The following is a 17,172-nucleotide window of genomic DNA, read 5'->3' as shown; positions in this document are numbered from 1 at the left end:
GTTCAACACTAATGCCATAATTTATTGTCTATGGTGACATCAAAATATGCCATCGTTTACACCCCTACTCGGTGCCGTAATGACAAGGGCGTGATGGTACGGAATAGGATAGGATTATCAGACTTTTATTGGTTGCATAAATAAATATTAATGTTGTCTTGTCAATATTTCCAGTTTTAGAGTAAAGTATTTACTCATAGGAGATAATGGTAGAGTTAGTTTCGCAAAAGTACAATTACTTAGTAAAAATCACCATTTCTTTTTCAGTTTAATAGCTGATGCCGACATGATCAAGAAGCGGTCAGAACGAGAGGTATAATGGATGGTCTTCTACCGATAGGCGACTATTTTTAATATCGTCAGATTGAGGTAAGTAGGTACAAATCTCTGTTCTAAAGAGCAGAATACATTTAGTCGTTAATCTAACACGAACATTTCAGTAGCCCCACAAAAAAAGAATAATAAACCAGCACTTTATATATTTTTATCACTTGAATAAAAAGGTAATAATTATTTTCAAAGGTAAATAATATTGCAGACGGTTTCATGGCCAATAACGCAATTAACGCAAAATTCTGCCAATAACGCAGTATTAAATAAAATAAATAAAAAACATTAATAAGTCGCATCTTTTCGACTGCCGAGCAACTATGTTAAAACAAAAGTCCCATTTATTCAGTAGTTTGCTTATTTCCTTTTCTGACAAAAGCAGAGTCAAAATACATGTTCCAGAATATCAAAGGGTTTTGACGTCACGGGGGGTTGTCAGTCAAATAAGTGGGCATTAAAATAATTTCGCAATCGACTCGACCACGTGTGTGATAGTGCCCAATAAAATACTTAATCCTATTAACTGCACTTGTTGTGTGCAAGTGTTTAATGAATCGGATTATAGTGGATTCGATTCTTGGTTTGTAGGTTGGGGCGCTATGATGTCGCTTTATGAGTAGAATTCTTAGTTGCGTATAATTTTAGCAATATTTTGGTCTAGCAGGAATATAAATACTGTTCTCAGCATTAAAATGCTATTATCAGTTGTTCTAAACCACTTTATTGTCGAAAGCTTACTCATGAATATTTGTAAGAATAATAGTAATTTGCCAGATAGCAAAGAGATACTAGTAGGTTCTTTGGCTTTTCTGTAAATTCAGTTAGGAAACATGGAGATTACCACTGAAAAAGCAAAGAAATCTAATGATTTACGGTTATCTCAAATTACGACTGATTTTTCGTCAGTTCAATAACGTAGAACTGATAAGAAAAACTAAAATACACAGTAAGTTTAAATTCTTAACTATCTACTTTTCCTTTTCTTTAAACATATATAACAATAACTGCCTATAAAAACCTCTTCTTTTAGATCAAATTCGATTCAACAATCATATTCAAAACATTTTAGCGGCACGGTGTCATCGCTCATAATGACCACCCGGGTTTCAACTCTACAGTTCGACTTTTATACTTCCAACTTCATTTACCATCTCTTACAAACATTACCACCTTATTTCCAACGCATAAAGTCCATTTTCGTATGCATTAAAGTTTTAGAGGGTAGGACTAAATTTGTGCGAGCTGGGTGTTCGAATCTGCCGGCAGATGGCGTGAAAGGATAATACGGCCTCGTAACGATGAGTATTGGTTATGATATAAATCGAATGGCTGCTTTATGAGTTTGTTTGTTAAACAAAAGTTATGACTATGGAAGGATATTATTTTGTTTTGAATTTTGAGATTACGGAATCGTACTTGAGGGCTCTTTGTTTGAAAATTTTGATTATGCGAACTATGATGCTCTACTAACTATGATGCTGAATATATTATAAGTTTATGTGTAATGGAATCTATTATGAATTCCAGAAAATACAGTAAGAAACTGATTCAATCAAAGTATGCTTAGGTACAACGTTTCCGATTATTTTTTTACTCAATAATAAAGTATGTCAATTTCTGGTATAATGTCACGGGAGTTAGATGAAATAAAGAATTAACTCCAGCGAAATTCACAAAAGTATTACTCATCAACGAAAAATCAGTTCAGTTTAACGAGCAACGAAATCAGAGTACACATGACGTACAAATATTTACAATAGCGTTAACAACTGTTCGTCTAAAAGATTACGATAGTTTTACGATGAGAACCTTTATATTACGATATTAGGGTATTAACGTACAGATGGTGAGTAAACATTGTACTTAATGAGTTTTTGAAGATAGAAAAAAATGGTTAGTATTAAGTTCGTCAATGGTACCAAAAAAATATAAGTGCGCGAAGAAGACATTTCATATTTAATTCCATAATCAAACTAGATTCATTATCTTTAACCAACTACACCACGTACCAGTAGGTACCAATTGCTTTATTTTTTATGCCTTGGAAAGGTTTAACTTACTTAATCAGGTAGATATAAAGATTATTTCATAATTCTTGCCATGATACTGGGCTCTCTTTCAACCGAAAATGTTTTAAAACATCAATAATCAAAATGTCATTTAAGAATATTACATTCCTAACATTTCTAGACAATAACCTAACTCCAATAAATAATCCTCTCCACTCAAATCTAGCAACTAGTCAAGAATGTACATTCATCAAACGCCCTAAAACTACCTAACATCTTTCCCTCCCCAAGTGGCGAGGTACATAACGCGCTTAAATCCCATCTTATTCAGTCGGCGACATCACATGGCCACACTCGACTCTCCACACCGACAATTCAACCGTAATTTCCACTCAGCCCTTTGACTTAACCTCATACGAAATTCATAATAATTGAGGAACAATTAAGACCGGCCGACCTTTTGGTACACCTTTGAGGTAGAACCATTGCGTCCTATTTTACTTTGAGCGTTTAATAGAGAGTAACCTCAAAGAAAAATGTACTTTCAAACAATTACACCTACGTATGTAACTATGAGGCACTTGGTAGGGAGCTGAGTCAGTCGCTAGGGATGGGATGTTTTATTATAAAGCGAGTGCTGTCGATAAATGTGATTTCTTGAGCAGTTCACTTGAGTCATGCTTCATATTAGATACTAATAACTGGAAAAAATTACACTGTAGCCCATCACCTGTCTGATTCTATTCTGGACTAAAGCATGGCTGAAATAGCATTGCGTATGTTTTCAGCAGTGACTTGTTAGATGTTATGCTTGTATTCCCTTTTACACAGGCAATTTGCATTACATCATGCCTCACACTCGTCTGACTATAAGAAGCAAGCATAGGTTATCTTATTGGATTCTGTGGTATCAAAAACCATTTTCTTTACTAATACGAAAACGAAAGGTTGCAAAATATGAAACTAATTAAATACAATATTTTTCCAATACATAAGAATACTTTGATAGTCAATTTTAATGAAGATTCAGGTGGCTCGGTAAATTTTCAGCATTTTGCTAGAATTTTGCATATCAATTTCTGTTATTGCAAATGTTCTGTTACAATAAAAAAAACTTAAATATGAATTATTTTTAGGTACTTTTATATCGATATTCTCGACAGTGACTCCTCCCTAACATGCCTCCGCTCGCCGCGTGGCCTTTGTGGAGTCTCTCCAATATTCGCTTTGTTACTCTGAAAAATGTACCGCACCGGTCGCATCGGTCCTATTACTTTGTCGTAAATGTTTGCCTTCATGTATAAATACGAGCTATTCACTGTATTATATCCAGTTAAATATTATATTCCTATGTAATTCTCTGAATCGGATTTTGGATGAGATTTTCCTGGAAAGTTTGATGTTTTGTTGATATTGAACGGTTATATAGGTATTAGGCTGAAAGCTAAGCAATGTAATGCTTTATTGTTTAAGTATGTATGTCAAAATAAGAATTAAAATCAGAAATTGTCTTTGCTGTCGACGGAAAACAAACGTACTTACAAACTTTTACCACAAAAAGAAATTGTAGTAGAAGTAATTTTACCCGTAGCATCATCAGTTCTACGCACTAGTACTTTACGGAAGGTAAAATCCAACTAGAGTTTACAACAAGTATTAGTGTACCATACCTATAAGTCATTGAGAGCACGATGATAATCTCCCTACTCGTATATAATAGTCGAATTAATTTCAGTAAGGTTATGATGTTAGGAATAATACACGATGATAGTACATTTTTTTCATAAAATCCTTTTTCGCATAAAAGTCTTTTTAGCCATATAAAAGTCTCTTATTATACTCTCATAAGAAAATGTGACCTACTTCTTCTATTATAGTAAGTTTTACAGTCTAATAAGCACAATATCATACATATAAGTAAGCTTTATTCAGTCTAATTAGAACAGTAATTGACATGCCTGCATGAGACGTGCCGACGCGACGCATCCATTGTTCTCTCCTTGATATAAAAACAAGTACTAGGTAATGATAAAAAAATATACATATTATTTATACATACCTAAATATTCGTGTTTCGGAAGGTACGGGAAATTGTGGGTCTCACCTGTTATTTTCGAAGATCTCTGACAGTCGTTAACAGTAGTCAGAAGCTTGAAAGTCTGACAACTAGTCTTACCAAAGGGTATCGTGTTATAACCCAGCTTGTGGAGGTCAGATAGGCAGTCGCTCCATGTAAAACACTGCATAGTTTGGAAGAAAGGCTAAGCTGATGTAATAATAATGTACATAAATTTCGAATCAAAAAGTCTGTATCAAATAAAAGTAAGCTAATTCAGAGCGATACAATTTAATGGAGATATAAATAAGTCAAAAAGTTTCAAGGACTATATTTAGATTTTAATTAAAATATTTGCTTGCGTAAGATAAACAAAGTAACAATTAATTATTTTATTCTCAGTCAATATTAACATGTTACTAGACATTCATTCTTAAATTAGATTTTACTGTAAGAATACAATTGATTGCATGTTATCAACATTGCAAAGTAAATCTGTTTGAACTTAGTTTAAATGTCGACGAAAAACAGTTATTCGTAAGTGATTTTTTAACAATTAATTTAAGAATGTAAAACACCAATTCGTCATAACATGTGTGTGACGGACTCAAGACCCTTTTCATTCTGAAAAGCAACCTTCAAGCAGTGAGACAGTAATGGGTTAAATTTACAATTTACACATTCTAGGAAATCCAAAAAAATCGCAACACGATTCCCAAATCTAATTTCGTTGTATTCCCAACACATACTTACTTAGGTAGAGGTACAGAAAAACACTTTGTATTATCGTCCAAAGAAACATTTTTTCCCAAAAGCAATCTATTGGGTTCGCACCAAATGAATTTAGAAGGTTAATGGAAGCCGTCCCTTGGTCCGGCAAATGGCCAACGATCGGTATTGACCGGGAATTTCTACTGCACATATTTCTACTGTGTTTTGTGTGTTAGTCATTCTGATTAAGGAACGGTGTTGTCGTTATTTCTGATGTTTTGCTTGAATTTGGATTTTGGTAAAGATATTTGTATTGAAAAGTTGTATGTCTTGCAATTGGTAATTGAAAGTGAAAAACCTTGTGTTCTAATCTTTTCAATGATGAGTGGCTAGGATCTAATGATGTAAACTAATATGTAAAGGTAGCTTTAACATTTGTTTGTCTGTGCATATGAACACCGTCGCCGTCGCTGCGAGCGTCGCTTAAAACAAAGTCATGATTACTCATTGAAAATAAATACTCTATTAACAAAAACTATCTATAAGATATACATAATATATAATATCTTATTCTGCAGATATGATAAAAACAATCTTAATACTATATTTACTATAGATACTTTTACTTTTAATATACTATTTATGTCGTTTTATAACGTTTCTGTATGGAAAAACTAATGCTAAATGGAGGAAAAGGTTAGCCTACGCCCTACATAAAAAAATACGATTCTACATCATACAAACATCTACACAAAATAAAATACCATCACCCAAGTACACGCATAACAGAAAGAAAACACCATATAAATAGTTATGACCAACAAATATTGTCCATTTGATCACTAACAAGGATTCCTGGACGTCCATATTGCGGGACATTGTCAGATGGTCGAGCAATCCACGGCGTGTACGCGACGGCAATATCGCGATGGCCGCCGGCTCATTTAATCACGCGAAGGAATTTGCAGGATAAGACGACCTTCTTGACAGTTAAGTGTGGAGAGGGAGTGTTTTTTTTGGGTGCGTATTTGTTTATTTGGATTCAGTTTTAAGACTCCGTACACAAAGATGAGGAGTAAATGATGATTAGATCTCTATCGAATGCATGTTGATTTATGGATTTTTCTGAATCTATAACCTATCTTATCCTAAACGTAGCAGTTCGTAGCCGATATTATATTTTCAATCCTGTTAATTTAATTTACAGGACGCGTAACGCGTGATATGTTAACAATATTATCTTGAATAATCCTTCTCTGCTTCTATGATTGTAAGGGGTAGGGTAGTAAAAAATTCAGCCAATCAAGCAATAGTTGATCATAGGTAGGATCCATGAACAAAAATTTTGGTTTCCTCCTTATTGAAGTAGTATCTACGGACTAAGTTTAGTTGTTAACTCAATTAAGAACCGGGAAAAAACTTAAACATCTACTTGACATCTAGTTGTTAAAAGACTGCTGTAAAATGGATCACTCAAAAACATAACCTTTAAACTCTCCCGTCGCATATTTATTTTCTAATATCACATGAAAATTGCAGCATTGATGGAATATAATTCACATCATTATTCACACATTTTGTTTGCTACACGGTTTGTATGACGTTTTTGGTAGTGGATCGGTTTGGGGGATCAGACCGGAATAACTCGTTTTATCCAAGGCAGTAGTCTCAATCACAGCCAGCAACTGTTCAACTTGCACAGTTTGCATTCCTTACAATATTCTAAACATACTTTCAACAAATATTTCCACGGAACAAAAATTCTCGAACATTCTCCTTCCTTTGCAACCGGCTAGCTGATAAAAGGCGCGCGGACATTTCACGCTTATTGGACGAGTCAATAATGTAGTACGAATGCCTGGCTCTATGTATACGTATGTAGCAATAAACGATGTCAATGATAATGTTGGCTTGTCACTGGACCAAGCGTGATTTTGTCCTTTGTTCTTTGAATGTTTTACTGAGCTATGGGAATTTTGTTGGAGTTTTTTAGTAGTATGTTAAAAGGTCATGGCGGACATTTTAATGCGTAGACTTTTTTTTCTCTTCTGACTTCTTTACACCAGTGTTGCCAACCTGATTGCTGTAGAATGTTAGAAGGTCATATCAGACTGTGTTTGAACATGCGGTACCTAGTTTCTAAAATATTGGTCAGTTCAATGTTTGTGACAGGATTGTTAAGCTAGCAATGCTGTAAAATAAATTCCAGGTCTTAAAACTTTGTTAAGTTCATTAAAAATAGTAATTTCTATCTAACATCGGAATTCATGTGGTCATTAACAATAAATATCCATTAAACCATTTGCGATCGTTTATAGAAAACTGTATAAATTCGTGAATCATTTGATTTCCAAGTCGAGGTCATTAATCTAGTTTTAACAACTTAAATTAAGCCCTGCTTTGGCAGCTGGTTAACTTGTTACATTGATCAGCGATTTAGATACTTGCATGAATGTAAATCGAATTTGACATTAAGGCTAGTAGAGAATAAAATGTAGGAGTTACAGTGCGTATTACAGGACCATGTTTCCTACGCATCGAAGAAATAATGTTAGTTCTGATCCAAATAGCTTTGTAACATGACTTTCGAAAGTGATTGAATTTCACGAGAAGCTTGTATGTAAGCCTCTGCACTTTTTGGGGTAAAAGTGTTCTGTAGGAAAATATTTATAGCGCAAATATCATTATAAACCGTATTTACCGTTTGAAGCTTCACTACAGTTGAATTAGATGCCTCAGATTGACATTGATCAACGACCGATTGACCCTGTGTAGTAAAACTATCGTTTTGCGTCGATTTATTATAACATTGATTTACGATCGATTGGTGTATTCCATTTTCCAATTAATGACCGGAAATTCTTTAACCCATTTTTGACATGCATTTTGCTATGGTATCACACCACAGATAACACACTAATCATAAAGTATTTACTTAGATTTCTACCAAAAATAAATAACAGCTTTTAATGAAACATGTTTCTACAGTGTCACAATATCTACAGCTCGTTTTAAAGTTGCACTATAATCTTTTAAAAAGCTATGAATCTACAGTCAACCGATCAAAAACCTCACTATACCTACATATTGCAAAAGGTGTCCATAAAAAGCCCACCATTATCGGTCAACGTGGCTCATTCTGAAGAACATCTTCACGCTTTCAAGTACATAATCCTTCAGGGCTCGGCACTATTGTGCCGCCGAGACAGAGCATTAATCCTGCCTTTTCAAGACAAGAGATATCCATCAATTGTCAACATTGAACCGGCGGTGCGTCCCCTAGCCACCCCTGAGCCACCCTGCCCCCACACTCACACAGGGATGCTACGTCACAGATCATGCAGCGGTTTAAATATTGAAGGGTAGTTTTGTAGATATTCTTTGTGGCCTTCTGGTACGATGGATTTGTGAAATCTAGTTTTTGTTATTAGGAAATTGAATTATTGCTGTGTATTGGTTATAATGATGAAATTTTGACGCATTTATCTGAAATCTTAGTTAATCTTAATCTTAGTTAAAAAAAGATCTAAAAAAAGTGCACACAACACACGTATTGAAATGAAATTAAAGTAATAACTAAATAATATCAAAATTACCAAACATGAAAAATTAACTACGTGGTGAAAGTTTCTTTAAAACTAAGGCAGACTAAGAACACCAAAACATATTCCAATAGTTTATATACTTACTTGTGAACTAGATTTATCATTAACATCTAAGTCAAAGTGTACAACTAATCTACAAGCCTTAATAATACTTACATCTCAATCTAAACTTCCTATTCATCATTCAACAAACCAAATTCAATTTTAAACTGAAATACGTTTAGTCTTTGACAACCGCCAGTGTACGTAGCTATATGAGTGAGCTAGTGATTGTCAAAATTTGGCTTCGCAGAACAAAGCGTTATTTACCAAGCCGGGAGAGCCTTTGTGTCGGCATTACACCACTCTACATAATATTGTGAAAGTTCTCACAATACACTGTTTGCTTCAAAGTATTAAAGCTTTGGTGAAAAATTGCGACTTGTTTTACTGAGGTGACTGGGATTAAGGTTTTACGATTCTGATAGGGTTTTTGGTGTCGTTGAGAGGGTTTATGAGGTTTGTATGGTTCTGTATTGTATGTAGATTTCTGTTTAATTTTCGCATTGTTATTCGATTTCTGATTTGGTTTGATTTTTAATATTTTTGTAAGTTTTCGTTTTATTTAGATGTCGCTGCACCCAAGCAAAACAGGTTTTTTTTTAATGAATTTGTCTTTAAGAAATATATCAATTTTTATTTCTTTCTTTCTATATCTATTGTTTTCTGTTTCTGGTAAGTCTTCTAATTTCCGTACTTATTAATGGAAAAAACTAATACCAAAATAAAATCAAAAGAAAAACGCTTTTGATACAGTGGTTCAGTCGCATAAAACGGCTCTATTTTACCTCCCTACAATGCTTATTCATTCATGTCATAGCAAAAACTACCGTACAGTAATACCTAATTAAACATTTAGTTACGCTACTACCCTCATTCATACAACAGGCTATTAAATAACAATAAAGCCGTCACTCTTCGTACGCAGAAAACGAATTACACAGAAATTAATTGGCCGAAAACCCATCGGAACACACGTTCGGAAAGCTCGCGTTCGAAATTCAAATGAGGCGGCACGCCCCACCCCCGGCAACGCCCCGCCGCCATCTTGGATCCGAGTGGGGGCGCGGAGGGGGGCTATTAAATTATTTCATTCCACATTGGGCCGCTTGCGCTATCGGATTAAAACAATTGCCTGTGAAACCGTAAATGGATAATGAATTTTGCGAAGAAAATAATATGGTACGAAATTTAATTTTGCTTGAAGCTCTTTCTTGTTTTATTTCTTTTTGTAATATTATGTCGTGTGTATGTTTTTTGTACACATTTCTAAGCATAAATCGTGGAGATATGTAAATGTTATGCCGAGATATTTCGTACAATTTTATTTTTGTAGCAACGAGGAAAAATATTCAAATAAAGATATTTTTATATTACTTGTAGAAATATATGTGTTACAGTATTTTTCAGATTCCGAATTCACGCCTACACAGCAGTAAATCAGAAAAAAATCCTGAGAAAAATATCCAACACATTGGTTTTTAGATTTTACTCACAACTAAACATAAAGGGTGGAAAATGGAACTGGGTTTTTCTGCTTTGAAGAACAATGTTTTGATAAATTATAGGCCGCAATTTTGTAATTTACAAAATAACACTTAGTACAAATATTTTTTATACAAAATATTATATACTATGATTAGTTACAATCTACAATAAAGTTTTCCTTTCTCCATACATTGGCAATCGACGAGCAATGTAGGTAAGTTAAGTTAAATTACAGTAATACAAGTCTTCGTTAACTCTAAACTTGAGTTATAGCTACGTGAATGACGAAGTAGGTAGTCCAGCAAAGTTTTGAAATAAAAGTATACACGTAGAGAGGTCATAAATAAGATTTTTGGGAATTTTAAGTGAATGAGTTTCTTATTTTTATAAGGTGAAAGACAGAGATTGAAAATTTGACATACTTACATGACCAACAATGACTCCTGACATAAATATACCAACAAAACTACTCTACATTTAAAAAAAAATAGATATTGATACAAAATAAAGGTAATAAAGCAGCTGCAAGCCTGAAATCACCATTTAAAAGTTTAAAAAGAAAGTAGCATTACCTACCAAATAATTGACATATCTTTTCATTTCATTTTTTTTTATTATATTATATCGACATTTTAATGTACACTTTTGTAGTATAACTTAATTCTGGATCAAAATAATACACTGTTATGAAATAAAAATGGGTCTCGTAAATTGTAAAATGCGTGTAAGAGATGTATTTAATAACTAGCTGACCCGCGCAACTTCGCTTGCGTAACATTTTTCGTTGCTACTCCGCTCCTAATGACCGTAGCGTGATGTTATATAGCCTATAGCCTTCCTCAATAAATGGGCTATCTAACGCTGAAAAAATTTTTCAAATCGGACCAGTAGTTCCTGAGATTAGCGCGTTCAAACAAACAAACAAACAAACAAACAATCAAACAAACAAACAAACAAACTCTTCAGCTTTATTATATTAGTATATAGATAAATAGGTTGTCGAAAATCTTAAAATAGTTTTTGTTACTTGCTTGGACACCTTGCCTAAAAACATGTTAATCTTAAATTTTATTTAAGTATATTATTATATTTAACAGGATTTTGGATAGATGACATTTTTTTTTCATTAAGTCGCCATTAAAAACTCTTTTACCCATAGATTACTGACTTTTTGCACCTTGAAGTATATATCAAGTTAATTCCAACTAATTCAATACACATCACCTACAGGATGTTACAAAACTTCTAATCGTGAAGCTTCAAATAAGTTGTCGATATCGCCAGAACATCGGTGACCCGGAACCGTTAAAGTTCTTTTCGATATTCGCTTCGCAACTTACGAAGTTGTTAGCGAAACTTGTGGCTGCGAGTGCTTCGGTTAAGCGTCGAGGAGGTGACAGTTTACAGTGGCGAACATTTGCGGTGCCGTCGTGTCCTGTTCCAAGTATCGCGAACTGGAAGAAGGTAACGTGCTCTACTTTGAACGTTTTGTACGTGACATGTTGAGAAGTTACTTGCGAGTTGTTGCCTTGAGTTTTGATGTTGATGCATTTATAGAGGTAGTGTTAAGCTTGGCAGGTGATATTAAAAATAATTCTAATCGATGATTTTTTAAAATAACAAGTCACTGAATACTTTAGCTTCGCGCTAGTTTTGAAGTGAGCAAAGAATTTATTAGCGATGTTATTCTGATATCTGTAGTAATATCATACCAAGAAGACAGACTTTACCATTTCCATTACAATTAAAAGAAGGAAACTTTATCTGAGATATTTCAAATATTTTTTAAACACTTAACCTGAAAAGAACCTCACCTTTTAGATTCTGAAATCCGTGTTCACCTTGGTGAATGTTACGAAGAAAGACAGCCAAAAAAATATTAGATTACATATTACCTGAAAATTAATGGCACTTTTGAATTTCCCTCAAACACATTTCCGTAAAGCCAATAGATCTTCAAAACTAGAGCAACCTTCCCACCACACCACAGCCAGGTGCGAATCGAACACGATTTAGCCATCAGCGCGGCACCGCGTCGTCAGTCGTCCCCCTCCCCCCTTGTCTCTGATTCAAATTGAATCGTCGAGTTGCACTCGCTTGAACTATGTGCACGCGATTGGTCGGATGTGGCATCCGAGACAATGCGGCTTCCAGGCGATCGATATTCGCTTGTTCTGTGGCGATATTATTTGGGTAAGATACGCTTGGCGAAAATGGGTGTTGTTTTGTGTAGGTATTGTAGTTTATTATTGTTTGTGTTTGATATTTCAATAGGGTTGAGTTTCAGACGATTAATGTGTAAAGATGAATAAAGAGACAGAAATCGAAGCGTAAATTAAGAACTATTTAACAATTAAATCCTTAAAAAAAGAATTCTTTTGGATTTTACTGACTTCCATTTATTGCAGCACTTACTGCAAACGAATTGTTGTTGTAGGGATTTTTTCATAATCCAGGAAATCTGATTTTCAAACTTGAGGAAACATATTTTGTAGATTATTAGTTTAGAATATAAGGTTTTACATTCTAATATTCTTTGAAGATCCGACTAACGCTAGGAACACTTTTATATTTAAACTTGAGTACTTATAGGAAATCTGTACAAAGGCCTCCCCTCCGCGGTTACTCTTTTATGAAACGTTTAAACTTCAATATAATGAGGGTATCAGCGGCCATTTGGGTTGCAAATTAACAAGCGTATAAATTATTCATTGCTTAATAACTTATACAGCTTTATTTGCATCTAATAAAGTATACTGGCTATTAAGGATAAAAATGCCTCGATGATAAAAGAGAATGCATTACATAAAGTTTTTTTATACAATTTATTTGTCAATTTATCTATATAAGTATATATTTAGAAGTATATAAGTATGTTTATCAGTTATTTGGTTACCACAGTACAAGCTCTGCTTAGTTTGGAACCAAATGACCGTGTGTGAGTGGTTAGGTTATCAAATAGAACTAGGACAGGTATTTTTCATAGGTATATTTAGTGTTACTTTATCTATCGGATAAGTAGGTATTTCTATTTATATGTGTTATCCGATACATATCCGTAAGGCGTGGAACTGTTTCTTACAGATTTTAGTGTTTCTTTTTACGAAACCTTCAGCATGTTTACATGCTTATGCTCCCTAGATGGCGGTAGAAGCATCGGTCTTACGTGTCTACTACAAAACAACCAGGGAAAAGTATCGTACCTTATATTGCGTAGTAAAATGAGATATTTGTGCAATTTGCTTTAAATATTTTAAAACTAACTTCGGATTCGATAGAGTAAAAATGCGTTTTCCAGCACAATGACATTCTTCGAATTCAGAGGTGAATAAAAATAAACGTAGAAAATGCAGATCTCCAAAGATTCTTAATAAAATTTATTAGTACGGATATCATATATTTAGGGGCGATAATATATTTCATACACTGGTGTATGAAATATATTAGCTTTAGTTTTGACAAATTCGTGTATTAATTCATCTGCCAGAACATCAAAATAATTACTGTAATGTTAACTAACGATTGAAATTTATCCGCAAATTACAGTAACCGTAATAGTCAGTAAACGTACATCCGAAACAGTCGTATAGGCACACAGTGTGTCGAAGTTTGGAGTGAATTGGGAAATCGGCCCGGTGCACATCAATAATGCAGGCAAGCGGACAAATCACTTAGCGGGTCGATACTGCCGACTGCAGTGTTGCCACCCTACTGCATATTATGTAATGGAAATGGATTATTTACTCTTATACGCTTTTTGTGGGTTGAATTTTGTTTTGGGAAATTTTAGGTGGGAAATAATGGTGAAATGCGAATAAAATAGCCCAGGTCTAGAACATTTTTGGTGGTAAATGGAAATTTATAGAACATTATCTTAAAATGCTTGTTTAGAATAATTCTGGCAAAGCCGTATAACTTTAGAAAGCGGCATTTTTTAAAAGTTTAATACTACATAGCCATGACTTGTCTTAAAGTAACTAATCTGACAATCGTTTTCAAATAAAATTTGGCTAACAATAGCAAATTCAGCGAAGAACCAATTAAAAAAGCAGTGCAAATAGTTGCACAGCTTTAAAAAACCTTCCAACTGTCTAAACTTTTAATTTTAATACAAAAAAATAGTCATATTGTAAAAATTGTTCTCAAATTATAACTTAACCAAGATGGCATAGAAACACATTTTATTTTCATTAAGTAGGTACCTACGTGGACTATATTGTTCACACAGATGCTGTAAAAAATTGAACAATAAGGAAATTTCGTCTTAAAAATACATTTTTGTTAAATGCTATTAGTAATGTAAACTGAATATGAATTAATGTTGTTTTGCATAATGTCTAGATGTGGTTTTTGCACACGTTTTAACAAATATCATACAAAAATAAGTATTGTCATGTCCGCAGGTGTTTTCTGCTGCTCATTTCACAAAAGAGCTTAAGAAAATAGTCCTTGAAAAATTTGTCGGTAGTTTTTTGGTGTTTCCGTGTTGAGGTTAATTTAATATATATTATCATTATTAATACATAGGTTTTTCATTCTTTCTCCTAACATTATAAATATGAAAGTTTGTTTAGATAGACGGATGGAAGGACCTTACCAGTTGTTAGTGACTCTTTCATGCAAAAACACTGATAATTTATATGGGATTTTTTTTCCCTTGAAAACATTTCCATGCAGTCGTAGCAATAAACGTAAGAAAAATCGAACATGAAACAACCATTGTCAGACTACATTGACTACTCTCACTCACACATAGACACCTAACTATAGCTACAGTCACACACACAACCAAACTTCAGATCCAGCAAGAATCTTCTTCTAAAAAAAAACAAAAGGCAAAGGAATTTAAGACAAACGCCAGTTATAAAGTGAACATTCTTTATAACAAAAGTGAGGTGCGGAAGAATGTGAAGTCTATTCTTTTAGCTCTATCCGATAAGACTTAATGAAATACTTCGTTGATGAAGCGAACACACCCAGCGGCCATTTTGAAGAGTATTTTTTTTAATTCGTTCCTTTTTTCGAACGTTCGATTGGTTTTGAAATTTTGACGTTTTATGTTTTCTTTCGCGATGTAACTGGTGAGTATTATCATCTTATATGTGTTATTAATACTGCAGTAAATCAACATAGGTATATACTTACCATGACTTGCAGTAAGCTTATACCAAAAATAATACTAATCCTACCCACTATTTCAGTAGTAATAAAATAACAACTCATTCCTGAAAGATCTCACATAGGATAACAATTACACTTTTGAAACTTAAGAATAAGTACTAACAACCGTAAAGTACTGACAAAAAATGTATCCTGGATGAAGCTAAAAGTGTAAATCTTATTTACCGTTATTAACTTAGATTAGAATATAATGCATAAGTTCTTTAATATTACTGACGTTACTAGATGACTAACATTTTATTCTGTAATAAAAAGCAGTTAGTTATACTTTAACCTAAGAATAAAAAAATAAACTTTTATTCCCTAAAATCTGTTCTCAAAATCGTCGCAACGAAATTCAAAAACAACAAATTCTTAATACGATTTCCATGGGAACATCACAAAGTACAAGTGCAAATAGTTCTCTCACTGGCACACTAATATCCGTTGAGCAAACGAAAAACAGACATTTAAACCAACATATCACTACCAAACGGGAAACCAACACATTAACCTTAAAACTGTAACAATAAAGTCTAATTTTGCTTGGCAATGTATTGCATAAAGGCATTGTGTGTCCGTAGTTACATGTTGACAACTTTTTGAAGGGGACTAGAAACAAATAAAAATGTAATATCGCTTTGGAGTGAGTCACGTGCGGCGGGGACTGATCTCTCTCATATTGAGATGGTGTTGAGATAATTGACATTCAATTTGCCGTTAAAATAGGGGTTAGTGTTGTAACGTTACTAATTTCCGATCATTATTTGATACTGATTTTTATCTATCACCCTACATAACCTACCCTAAAATGTTACAGCCGTTTTGGTGTAAAAGAAAGGCAAACAAACCAATATTCACGTTTATAATATGTAATTTTTATCATGATTGTTATAATTATGACAATGTTTTTGATTCAACACTCTACCATAATGATTCAACTGCTTAGATTTGAAAGAAGGACAAACAAACTGATTCACATTATAAATGCGTTTATTATTAGTAGTAAGCGTATGTTATAATATTATTACCCATGGATCCATTTCCAGGTAAAGGAATAGAGATTCTCAGAAACAAACGAAGTTTCTAAGATTCAAACTGACAAGTAAATGGCTATATTACTGGTTGTATTACAACTACCTAATATATTATGAACAAAGATAGTCGGTATATTTGAATGCTTATTTTTGCTCTAATGCTTAAACCGATTTTGACATTTTTCGTTTTTATATTATATAAAGATGAATGCAAAAAAATAAGCAATAATAATAAACATTTTAATACTTTTGAACTATTGTTAAAATGTTTTTTTATTGATTACGGAATTTCAAAGTACCTATCTATGTGATCACATTGGTATGTTTAATCATACACACATAAATATGAAATTGACTAACCTATTTGGGAAACAGTAAGCAGTAACCATCACATTCCTAAAAACCAAACCTGAAGAAAGAAAGTCATACTAAGGAACCCGTACTTAGATCACAAAATGAAACCTAAAACCGTCTCTTCATTAATACCACATTACATAATCAACAAGGAAGGGAGGGAAACCATTTCGCGATTATAAAGTGTTGCCATTAAGTAAAGCAAAGGAAAAAACAATAATAGCATTAAACGACACTTTACTTTTCATAGCCACGCAATAACGGTGAATAACGGGAGTCGGTGCGCAATTATAAATATTTCAATTAAAAACCAGACAGATTCAACGGTTCTATTCTCCTGCAGATTGTTCGTATTAAGATACTGTCCATTTTATACTTAACTC

This window comes from Anticarsia gemmatalis, chromosome 17, assembly GCF_050436995.1.
Source record: "Anticarsia gemmatalis isolate Benzon Research Colony breed Stoneville strain chromosome 17, ilAntGemm2 primary, whole genome shotgun sequence".
In the NCBI taxonomy this organism is placed as follows: Eukaryota; Metazoa; Arthropoda; class Insecta; order Lepidoptera; family Erebidae; genus Anticarsia; species Anticarsia gemmatalis.
Note: the sequence above shows the minus strand (reverse complement) of the source record.